The sequence below is a fragment of the Hyperoodon ampullatus genome (genome assembly GCF_949752795.1).
Source record: "Hyperoodon ampullatus genome assembly, chromosome: 3".
NCBI lineage: Eukaryota > Metazoa > Chordata > Mammalia > Artiodactyla > Ziphiidae > Hyperoodon > Hyperoodon ampullatus.
In genome coordinates, this window is record NC_136916.1 from 153,376,641 (window position 1) to 153,389,274 (window position 12,634).

Genomic DNA, 12,634 nt, shown 5'->3' on the forward strand with positions numbered 1-12,634 from the left:
TGTGCTATGCGGCTGCTTCCCACGAGCTATCTATTTTACATTTGGTAGTGTATACATGTCCATGCCACTCTCTCACTTCGTCCCAGCTTACCCTTCCCCCTCCCTGTGTCCTCAAGTCTATTCTCTACCTCTGCATCTTTATTCCTATCCTACCCCTAGGTTTTTCAGAACCATCAAAAAAACAAACAACCCAATCCAAAAATGGGCAGAAGACCTAAATAGACATTTCTCCAAAGAAGATATACAGATTGCCAACAAACACATGAAAGGATGCTCAACATCACTAATCATCAGAGAAATGCAAATCAAAACTACGATGAGGTATCACCTCACACCAGTCAGAATGGCCATCATCAAAAACTAAACAAATCGATTTTAAGGCAAAAAGCATGTCAAGAAAGAGGGGGCTTCCCTGGTGGCACAGTGGTTGAGAGTCCACCTGCCGATGCAGGGGACACGGGTTTGTGCCCCGGTCTGGGAAGACCCCACGTGCCGCAGAGCGGCTAGGCCTGTGAGCCATGGCCGCTAAGCCTGCACATCCGGAGCCTGTGCTCCGCAACGGGAGAGGCCACAACAGTGAGAGGCCCGCGTACCGAAAAAAAAAAAAGGAAATAAAGAGAATCACTACATTATGGCTAAAAGTTCTAAAGATTCACCAGGAAAGTATTTAACTTTTTCTTGTTGACTTACTTTAACTAGTATATTTACTGACTTTTAAAATTAAATGCAATGCATACTTGTGAAAAATATATTGGGCAAAAATGAACAGAACCGCAAAGAGAGATAGACAGATCCATCTTCATAATGGAATGTTTTAATGTAACTCAGTAATTGGTAGATCAAACAGTCTGAAAATCTTGAAAACATTTTAGGAAATTTGAACCACACAGTTAACAGGCTTGATATAATAGATATGTATAGAACATCACACTAAGTAAGTGCGTAATACACATTCTTTGCAAGTGTCTGTGAAGTATTTGTGGAAACTATGTAGTAGACCTTAAATCACATTTCAAAGACCATATTCCCTGATCACAATGCCATAACAAAAAGGTAACTGGAAAATCCTCATGTGTTTAGAAATTAAGAAAGAGTTAACTCATCAGAAAAATCATAATTAGAAAATACTATTTATCAAAACCTGAGGGATATTAAAAAGTAATATTAAAGGAAAATTTATACAGTACTAGGGAAAGGGGAGAGGCTGAAAGTTAATGTGCTAAGTATCTGACTTAAGAAGTTAAAAAGGGCTTCCCTGGTGGTGCAGTGGTTGAGAGTCCGTCTGCCAATGCAGGGGATACGGATTTGTGCCTCAGTCCGGGAAGATCCCACATGCCGCAGAGCGGCTAGGCCTGTGAGCCGTGGCCGCTGAGCCTGCACGTCTGGAGCCTGTGCTCCGCAACGGGAGAGGCCACAACAGTGAGAGGCCCACGTACCGCAAAAAAAAAAAAAAAAAAAAGTTAAAAAAAGAACAACATAAATTCAAAGATCATAAAGATAAAAGAGGAAATTAATAAAATAGAAAATAAACTTATGGTTGTGAGGAACAAATAGGGACCTTATTATACATCCTTCAGAGATTAAACAGATGGTAGGAAGATACTATGGATAACCTTACTTTGATACATTTTTTAAACTTTGGTGAGATGGATACAATTTTAGTATTTAGCTTATAAAAATTTACTCAAGAAGAAATATAAAACCCAAATATTCTTTTAATTATTAGGAAATTGAATCAAGAACAGGTCTTACCACAAATTCAACACTAGGCTTTTATGGTTTTACTGGCCATCCAAGGATAAGATATACCAATCTTCCACAAACTGTTCCAGAATAGCGGAAAAGAGGGAACACTTCCTAACTCTTATTATCATCTTAATATCAAACCCTAACAAAGTCAGTCCCCCACCCCCCCAAAAGTTCTAAAATTATAAGATCTTAATTGTGGGTATAAATGTGAAAAAGTCTGAATAGAACATTAGCAAACTGAGTCCAGCAATGTTAAAAAAGACATCATGATCAAGTTAGGTCCATCCCAGAGATTCAACATTGTGTAATATTTAAAAATCGACTAATGTAATTTTCTGCAGTAACAGATTAAAAGGGAAAAAAATCATATGCTCCTCTCAATGGATACAGAATGAGCATTTGATAAATTCAATACCCTCATGACTTAAAAAAAATTCCTACCTAAGTAAGAATAGAAGGGAACCTGATGATAGAGTATCTCTACAAAAAAGCAACAGTAACTATCATGCTATTGGTTGGGAAACCTTGAAAATATTCCCTTTAAGATGCAGAGCAAGACGAGGGAACCCATCACTTCTATCGAGTGTTGTACTGAAAGTCCTAGTCAGTAAAGTAGAACAAGGAACATAAATGACCTAAGAATCATAGAAGAAGCAAATCTACCATTATTCTTACATAACGTATTTGTCTGATAGGAAACCCAAAACGAATGTTCAAGTAAATTTTTAGCTCTATAGCTGATTCACTTTGTTATAAAGCAGAAACTAACACACCACTGTAAAGCAATTATACTCCAATAAAGATGTTTTAAAAAAATTATTAGCTCTATAGGAGTTTTCCAAAATCAATTACATTTCTGTACATCAGCAACAAACAGGTAGAGCGTGTGATTATACAAAAGATACCCTTTGTATCAAAGTTACAATCATCAAAACATATAATGTACCTAGGGAAAAATCTAACAAAAGATATGTAAGACCTAGTATTTAAAAAATTACAAAACGCTATGGAGAGTCACTTAAAAAAAAAACAACAAATTAATGGAGAAAGAAACATGTACATAGATTAAAAGTCAGTTTAGTAAGATGTCGGTTCAGTATATGCAAATCAGTCAATGTGATACACGATATTAACAAATTAAGGAATAAAACCATATGATCATCTCAATAGGTGCAGAAAAAGCTTTTGACAAAATTCAACACCCATTTATGATAAAAAACTCTCCAGAAAATGGGCATAGAGGGAACATACCTCAGCATAATAAAGGCCATATATGACAAAACCACAGCAAATATCATTCTCAATGGTGAGAAACTGAAAGCATTTACACTAAGATCAGGAAAAGGACAAGGATGTCCACTCTCACCACTCTTCTTCAACATAGTTTTGGAAGCCCTAGCCACGGCAGTCAGAGAAGAAAAAGAAATAAAAGGAATAAAAATTGGAAAAGAAGAAGTCAAACTGTCACTGTTTGCAGATGGCATGATACTATACATAGAAAATCCTAAAGATGCCACCAGAAAACTACTAGAACTAATCAATGAATTTGGTAAGGTTGCAGGATACAAAATTGATGCACAGGGATTCCTTGGTGGCACAGTGGTTAAGAATCCACCTGCCAATGCAGGGGACACGGGTTCGAACCCTGGTCTGGAAGATCCCACATGCTGCAGAGCAACTAAGCCCATGTGCCACAAGTACTAAGCCTGCGCTCTAGAGCCCACGAGCCACAACTACTGAGCCCATGTGCCACAACTACTGAAGCCCATGCTCCTAGAGCCCATGCTCCACAACAGGAGAAGCCACCACAATGAGAAACCCATGCACCACAATGAAGAGTAGCCCCCACTTGCTACAACTAGAGAAAGCCTGCATGCAACAACAAAGACCCAACACAGCCAAAAATAAAATAAATAAATTTTTTAAAAATTGATGCACAGAAATCTTTTGCATTCCTATACACTAACAACAAAATGTCAGAAAGAGAAATTAAGGAAACAACCCTGCTTATCATCACAACAAAAAGAATAAAATACCTAGGAATAAACCTTTCTAAGGAGGCAAAAGACCGGTACTCAGAAAACTATAAAACACTGATGAAAGAAATCAAAGATGACATAAACAGATGGAGAAATAAACCATGTTCTTAGATTGGAAGAATCAATATTGTGAAAATGACTATACTACCCAAAGCAATCTACAGATTCAGTGCAATCCCTATCAAACTACCAATGGCATTCTTCACAGAATTAGAACAAAAAATTTTACAATTTGTGTGGAAACACAAAAGACCCTGAATAGCCGAAGCAATCTCCAGAAAGAAAAACAGAGCTGGAGGAATCAGGCTCCCCAACTTCAAACTATACTACAAAGGTACAGTAATCAAGACAGTATGGTACTGGCACAAAAACAGAAATATAGATCAACGGAACAGGATAGAAAGCCCAGAGATAAACCCACGTACCTATGGTCACCTAATTTATGACAAATGAGGCAAGAATATACAATGGAGAAAAGACAGCCTCTTCAATAAGTGCTGCTGGGAAAACTGGGTAGCTACGTGTAAAAGAATGAAATTAGAACACTCCCTAACACCATACACAAACATAAACTCAAAATGGATTAAAGACCTAAATGTAAGACCAGACAGTATAAAACTCTTAAAGGAAAACATAGGAGAAACACTCTGACTGTAAACCACAGCAAGATCTTTTTTGACCCACCTCCTAGAGTAGTGAAAATAAAAACAAAAATAAACAAATGTGACCTAATGAAACTTCAAAGCTTTTGCACAGCAAAGGAAACCATAAACAAGACAGCCGTCAGAATGGGAGAAAATATTTGCAAATGAAGCAACTGACAAAGGAGTAATCTCCAAAAAGTATAAACAGCTCATGCAGCTCAATATCAGAAAAACAAACAACCCGATTAAAAAATGGGCAGAAGACCTAAATAGACATTTCACCAAAGAAGACATACAGATGGCCAAGAGGCACATGAAAAGATGCTCAACATGACTAATTATTAGAGAAATGCAAATCAAAACTGCAATGAGGTATCACCTCACACCAGTCAGAATGGTAGTCATCAAAAAATCTACAAACAGTAAATGCTGGAGAGGGTGTGGAGAAAAGGGAACCCTCTTGCACTGATGGTGGGAATGTAAATTGATATAGCCACTATGGAGAACAGTATGGAGGTTCCTTAAAAAACTAAAAGTAGAACTACCATATGACCCAGCAATCCCACTACTGGGGATATACCCTGAGAAAACCATAATTCAAAAGGATGCATGGACCCCAGTGTTCACTGCAGCACTGTTTACAATAGCCAGGACATGGAAACAACCTAAATGTCCAACGACAGATGAATGGCTAAGGAAGATGTGGTACATATATAAAATGGAATATTAGCCATAAAAAGGAATGAAATTGGGTCATTTGTAGAGACGTGGATGGACCTAAAGTCTGTCATACAGAGTGAAGTAAGCCAGAAAGAGGAAAACAAATATCGTATATTAACACATACATGTGGAATCTAGAAAAAATGGTACAGATAAATCTATTTGCAGGGCAGGAATAGAGACGTAGATATAGAGAACGGACATGTGGACATGGGGGGGACAGGAAGGGTGGGACGAATTGGGAGATTAGGATTGACATATATACACTACCATGCGTAAAATAGCTAGTGGGAACATGCTATAAAGCACAGGAAGCTCAGCTTGGTGCTCTGTGACAACCTAGATGGGTGGGATGGGGGGGTGGAGGTGGGAGGGAGGTCTAAGAGGGAGGGGATACATGTATACATATAGCTGATTCACTTCATTGTACAGCAGAAACTAACACAACATTGTAAAGCAATTATATTCCAATTTTAAAAAATTATAAAACCCTATGGAGAGTCACTTAAAAAAAAATAATGGAGAGAGAAACATGTTCATAGATTAAAAGTCAGTTTGGTAAGATGTCATTTCACCCCAAAATTTATCTATAGATTGGAGAGGATATTAGTTGTTCATTTTTTTTTAACTTAAGTTGATTCTGAAATTTACATGAAAGAGAAAAGGGTCAAGCCTAACCCTTATACTCTTAAATAATGGGAATGGGAGATAAGGAGCCATGTGTGACTTGTCTTACTAGATACCAAAAATTATTATCAAGATTATTATCAAGGGAGACTTCCCTGGTGGCGCAGTGGTTAAGAATCTGCCTGCCGATGCAGGGGACATGGGTTTGAGCCCTGGTCCGGAAAGATCCCACATGCTGCAGAGCAACTAAGCCCGTGTGCCACAACTACTGAGCCTGCGCGCTGCAACTACTGAAGCCCGCGAGCCACAACTACTGAAACGCGTGCACCTAGAGCCCGTGCTTCGCAACAAGAGAAGCCGCCGCAATGAGAAGCCCGCGCACCACAGCGAAGAGTAGCCCCCGCTCCTGGCAACTAGAGAGAAACCACGAGCAGCAACAAAGACCCAATGCAGCCAAAAATAAATAAAATTAATTTATTTTTTTAAAAAAAGATTATTATCAAGGTAAAGTAATTAAGAGAGTTGTTGTTGGCACAGAAGACTGGTCTTCTAGATGGAAACAGTTTATGGCAGAGAGGTATTGCAGTTAAAGGAGGAAAGGGTGGCTTTTTCAATAAATAATGCTAGGAAAATTAGTTATTTTGTGGGGAAAAAATGAAAGTAGATCTGTTCTTCATACCCTACACAATTTTAGTTTGAATTAAAAACTTAAATACAAAAGGCAAAAGTGTCAGTATTTTTGTAAGACGTTATAGGACAATACATTATGACCATAATGTAAGGGAAAGATTTCTTAAATTAGACCCAGGAAGTGCAGACTAGAAAGGTGAAAACTGATCAGTTTGACTTTGTTCAAATTAGGAACTTCTGTTCTAAGACACCATAAAGATGTTGTGAGGTTTTTGTTTTGTTTTCCTTTTATCCTTACGTTCTTCTCTATTAGAAATACATGCTAAAGTATTTATGAGTGAAATGATGCATTATCTTGGGTTTTCTTTGAAGTATTCCAGGAGAAAAAACATGGGGAGGGCTTCCCTGGTGGCGCAGTGGTTGGGAGTGCGCCTGCCGATGCAGAGGACACGGGTTCCAGCCCCGGTCCGGGAGGATCCCACGTGCCACGGAGCGGCTGGGCCCGTGAGCCATGGCCGCTGGGCCTGCGCGTCCGGAGCCTGTGCTCCGTGGCGGGAGAGGCCACAGCAGTGAGAGGCCCGCGTACGGCAAAAAAAAAAAAAAAAAAAAAAAAAAAAACATGGGGAGAGAGATGAAACAAGAATGGTAGGACGTTGATAATTATCGAAGCTAGAGAATGAGAACAGGAAGGTGTCATACTATTCTAGTTTGTGTGTATGTTTGAAATTTTTTATTTTAAAAAGTTTTTTAAAGAAACCATCCATTTTTATGGTGACTGCCCTGGATTTTCTGGAAGTTTTAACATTTAAAACAAAACCATTTTCTGAAAAGGTCATTTGTTAAGTGTATATCTAAATGCAATCTAATTTTCATCTCTGAATAGGACTTTCCTTATAAATTAATAAATCATGAAACAACCTCTTTAAAAAAAAAAAGATACCCTAAAGAGATTGAAGAAACAAGTCATAAACTTGGTGAGGGTGTTTGCCACACACCCTCAAAAAATTAGTATCCAGGTATTAAGCAAAGAACTTTAAAAATCAATAAATGGTTTCTTAGATATGACATCGAAAGCATAAGCAACAAAAGAAAAAATAGACAAACTGGACATCATCAAAATTTTTAAATTTTGTGCTTCAGAGGACACCGTTGAAATGACAACCCACAGAATGGGAAAATATCTGCATGCATTATGTATGTAATAAGGGACTTGTATCTAGAATATGTAGAGAAGTCTTAAAACTCAGTGATTAAAAAGACAACTCGGGCTTCCCTGGTGGCGCAGTGGTTGGGAGTCCGCCTGCCGATGCAGGGGACGCGGGTTCGTGCCCCGGTCTGGGAGGATCCCACATGCCGCGGAGCGGCTGGGCCCGTGAGCCATGGCCGCTGAGCCTGTGCTCCGGAGCCTGTGCTCCGCAAGGGGAGAGGCCACAACAGTGAGAGGCCCGCCTACCGCAAAAAAAAAAAAAAAAAAAAAAAAAAAAAAAAAAAAAAAAAAAAAAAAAAGACAACTCAATTTTTTAAATGGGCAATGGATCTGAACAAGGCATTTCTGCACAGAAGATATACAGTGCCAATTAGCATATGAAAACATTCTCAACAGCATTAGCTACTAGGGAAACGCAAATCAAAATCATAGCAGAATACCACTTCATACCCACCAGGATGGCAGTATTCAAAAAAAGACAATAACAAGTGTTGAGGATGTGGAGAAATGGGAAGCTTCATACTCTGCTTGTGGAAATGCAAAATGGTGCAACTGCTTTGGGAAACAGTTTGGCAGGTCCCCAAACCGTTAAACATAGAGTTACCATTATAACCCAGCAATATGTATATAACCCAACAGAAATGAATACATATGTCCAAACAAAAACTTGCACTTGAATGTTTTTAGCAGCATTATTAATAATATCCAAGAGGTAGAAACAGCCCAAATACCCATCAACTGATGAGTGAATAAATAAATATAGTATATATACACAATAGAGTATTATTCAGCCATTAAAAGGAATAGTGTACTGACGCATGCTACAATGTGGATGACCCTTGAAAACATTATGGTAAGTGAAAGAAGCCAGACACAAAGGACCACATATTATATGATTCCACTTAATATGCAATGTCCAGAATAGGCAAATCTATAGAGACAGAAAGTAGATTAATGGTTGCCTAGGTCTGGGGGTATGAGATGTATGGGGGTGATGGCTGAGATGTGGGTTTTCATTTCCTTTCGATGAATATGTTCTAGACTTGATAGTGGTGATGGATGCACTCTGAATATACTAAAAGTCACTGAATTTTACACATTGAATGGGTAAATTGAATGGTATGGAATTATATCTCAACCGAGCTGTTTAAAAACATCAAGAAGCAACAACTCAATAAGAAAATAAGCAAAAGGCATATCCAGGCATTTTGCAGAAGACAAAACGTGTGTGTAGTACTAGATACTTGAGAAGATGCTCAATCTCATTCCTAATCAGTCAGATGCTAATTAAAACCACAGTAGGATACCATCATATCCTCACCTGATTCGCAAAAATTTTAAATTCAGGCAATACCGCTTCTCCACATGTAGAGGAGGTTGAGGTTGGGGGGGAAGCTCATCCACTGGCAGAGGGGGTATGAATTGGTACAACTGCTTTGGAAAATAAGCTGGCATTATTTTTAGAGGGTTGAAGATGCAAGTATTTATGACCCAACAATTCCACTCCTAAGTATCTATCTAAAGAAATTCTTCCAGTTGTGTACTGAGATCACATATAAGAATAGTCACATAATAAAATAGCACTCTAAAATTCAAAACCACATAAAACTAAAATAAAATGTGTAGGGATATAAGTATATGTAGTAAATAGACCTGTTTTTTTAAAGCAAACAAGGGGAAGATAAACCCAAAATTCAAGATAGTGGAAATGAGAAAGAATTGGGAGGGTCTCACAGGGGATTTAGGGTAATAGTAATGTTCCTTTTCTTAAACTGGATGGAGAAATGTAGATGTGTATTTTGGGGGTGGAGGCAGGGGGTACAAGGCAGAGTGTTATCTGATAACCCAGCACGGAGGGAAGATTTAGACAAACTCTAGAGCGTACATAAAGCAATTTTTCCATGTGGTTCAATATTGAATGCTAATAATGCTGAGTTTCTAGAAAAGGCTAATTTATTTAGCATCTTTTATTTAAGAAGCAGAAGGGATAAAATGTTCTTATGGGGGGCCGGGAGAAACTAAGAAAACGACACTAAAACTAAAACTAAGAAAAAGAAGCAGCAGCAGAATGGGAGTGTTTTAGAACCGTTTCCAACAAAATTAGTTAAAATTAATAGTTTTTTACTTCAAAGTGATCTTCATTTATTTGGGCCACAGCTACTTTATTCTTCAGTAATGCTAACTAATCCAAACATTCCTGTAAATGAGTAAAACCGCACGTGCTCATTTCATATACTCAGTGGTTGGTTGACTTCTTCTTTTTCAGATCCCACTCACACTAAAAGATGAAGCACAGACACGCGGAGGAGGAACCTATTCACTGCTCCACTACTCCTGGGTGCGTGACTCCAGTGAAGCATCCACCAGTGCTGCAAGGGGTCCAGAGTATTTTGGGGTTTTTTTTGCTGTTTCAGTCCCCAGTGCCTACCAGCAGAAGTGGCAGTAGATTGTTGCCTATCAGCCAATCCAGACTTTTCCTGAGACGACAGGAAAACATGTCAGCTCGGTTTCAGTGGAACTTGGCAGTGGGGACGTTCAGTGGAAGCGATATATACCCCATCAGAGCACACGTGTATCTTTGACCCCTTTCACCTCCTCTCCCACCTGCTTGGGTCTTCTCTGTCCCTCTCCTGCTACCACACAGAGATGATATAAAAGAGGCTCTTTGGCTATTTGCATTTTGCTTCCTCTTCTTTTCCAGATTGCAGTATTAAGCTTTACCTCCTAAAAGCCTAAAATCCCAACAACATTAGGTACCAAAGTTGTTCTTCCCTTGCAAGAGGGTTTGGGGAAAAGGGGGAGTTTATATTGCAAGTTTCCCGGAGAGTAAAAAACAGTCCGTGTGCTGCTGACCACGTGAGCCATGGTAAAGGCACCCTTTGGAATTACTGATTTCTAAAATTAATAAAGTAAGTCTATTTTTCTTTTCTTTTTTTTCCATTTACTAATTTCCAAACAATCAGTATTCACAAACGAGACTGAAATAGGCCCAACTTCTCATTTTATTTCATTGCTGGGCAGTTTTTTTAACTTCGGGTAAGAAATGTGAGCTATAAAAGAGATGTTTTACTCTTATATTTGGTTTCAACAGATGGTGGGTCCAGGCTCTTCCCCAGGGACAGCTCCAGCACCTGGGAGGCTGGGGCATGCAAATGTCTCCATTATCAGACCACAGCAGACGGGTCCTCCAGTGGCACGTGCATCTGTATCCAGTTTCACAGTGTTTGCCTAAACAGTTCATCAGAACGATGCAGCTCAGCCCCCTGGTTGCTTTCTGCTTTACCTCTGCTTTCTTGCTTCCTCATCTGTCCTAGGTCCTCTCTCTGGCCTCCACTGGAGAAAAGGTTGAAAGGTGACTGCAGAGCCCACTGAAGGTTGACTTAGCTGCCACAGGGAGTTACTGGGGGAGAATCCAGCATCTGGGGTTTCCACAACAAAGTCCTGTAGATTCAGCATTGAAATCCTAAAAGAAAAAGGACCCCCAAAAAGGCAGAGAGAAGAAGGACTCTATTGCCCTCCTGGTGAATGAAAACAGGTTTGAGCCCATTGAAGCATTCCGTTTGCTTGTGAGGGATGAAGTCTATCAGTTGCAGGAGAAAAGAGCGCATTCCAGGTGTTCCTGTAACTTCTGGTTAGTAGTCTGAGGACCATCTTAACTGTTTCGCTAATTTGGTTGTGGATTGGTTAGTAGACAAATTAGAATTCCTTCATAGTCCCCTGCTGATGTGTAGAACTGGGAAATAAGGTGTTTGGGGAGATTCACCATACGGTTCTTGTAAAAAAGCAGAAGAGGGTATGAGCCCAGTAAAAGAACTTTTAGACCAACTAGAGTGTTTGGAATTGCCCTAGGTAACCATCAGAATTGAATTCTCGGGCTAAATTTCTTACTGCATTCACCATGTGCTGATCAGGTGTAAGACCAGACTCCAGATCTCTTCCTTCATTTACCCAAGTACTTTAGTGTCATTATTATTGGTACTGGACTTCTCTTGGTAACAAACCAAGCAAATCATATGATCCTCCCTCCAACGGTAGTGTCCCCCCCTTACCCTTCCCCAAAACAGGCACGTATGTTTACAGATGGACAGACAAATGGTTTAAGTTTCTATAGTGCCTGTAAGTGACATGTCGAATGGGGAGGCTGGGCTTCAGACCCCTGCCCATATTTGTATCAGCTAAGATAAGAATAGAGCTCTAACATAAAAAGAAGATTTGGGATCACAGTGGGTCTGTTTCCTTTGGGATACTTCAGGAAACACTGCTCATTGCCTTGATTCATTAGCATGAACCCTCAGGCCAACGTTCTAATGATGTCTGATGAGGTTGGATAAAAAGGAGGGTTTGGGACTTACCTGGCGGTGCAGTGGTTCAGACTCTGCACTTCCACTGCCAGGGGCTCGGGTTTGATCCTTGGTTGGGGAACTAAGATCCCACATGCCGCAGTGCGGCCAAAAAGAACAAAAAATGTTTATTCTAGGCCCTGTAAGATTATTTCCCTCTTCCTTATTTAAGCCTCAAGGACCAACGATGTCAGGTATAAGGTACTGCTTCTCAAAATACAGTTTTTAGGTAGGCTGGACCTACCCCAGTCCTAAAGACATCTCTAAAGCTGCAGCCTGAAATTGTACATTTTAAATAAGCACCTGGGTGATTCTTATGCCCATTGAAATTTGAGAAGGACTGCCATCAATGAATAGACTGAAATTTGGGCTGGCTATGGCCATGGCTGAAGAGCTAGGCATGCTGCATCCCCTCCTCAGACCCACTGGCTCCCTTGGACAAGACAGAGCACAATGCCACCAGATATGATTTTACAGCAGGGACATAGTTCCTGGAATAGAGTGGAAGTAAATGGGTGCCACATAGGATGAAGTCTGAGAGAGGAGCCCTTAGAATTGCCTGAGCATAGGTGAAGCAGGAAAAGAGTCTCAGTGACCAAATTCAGGAGTTTAATTTGGGACAACTCCAGACACAAACATATTGTACACATCCTACCACCTTCAAAATTTTAGCTTCAG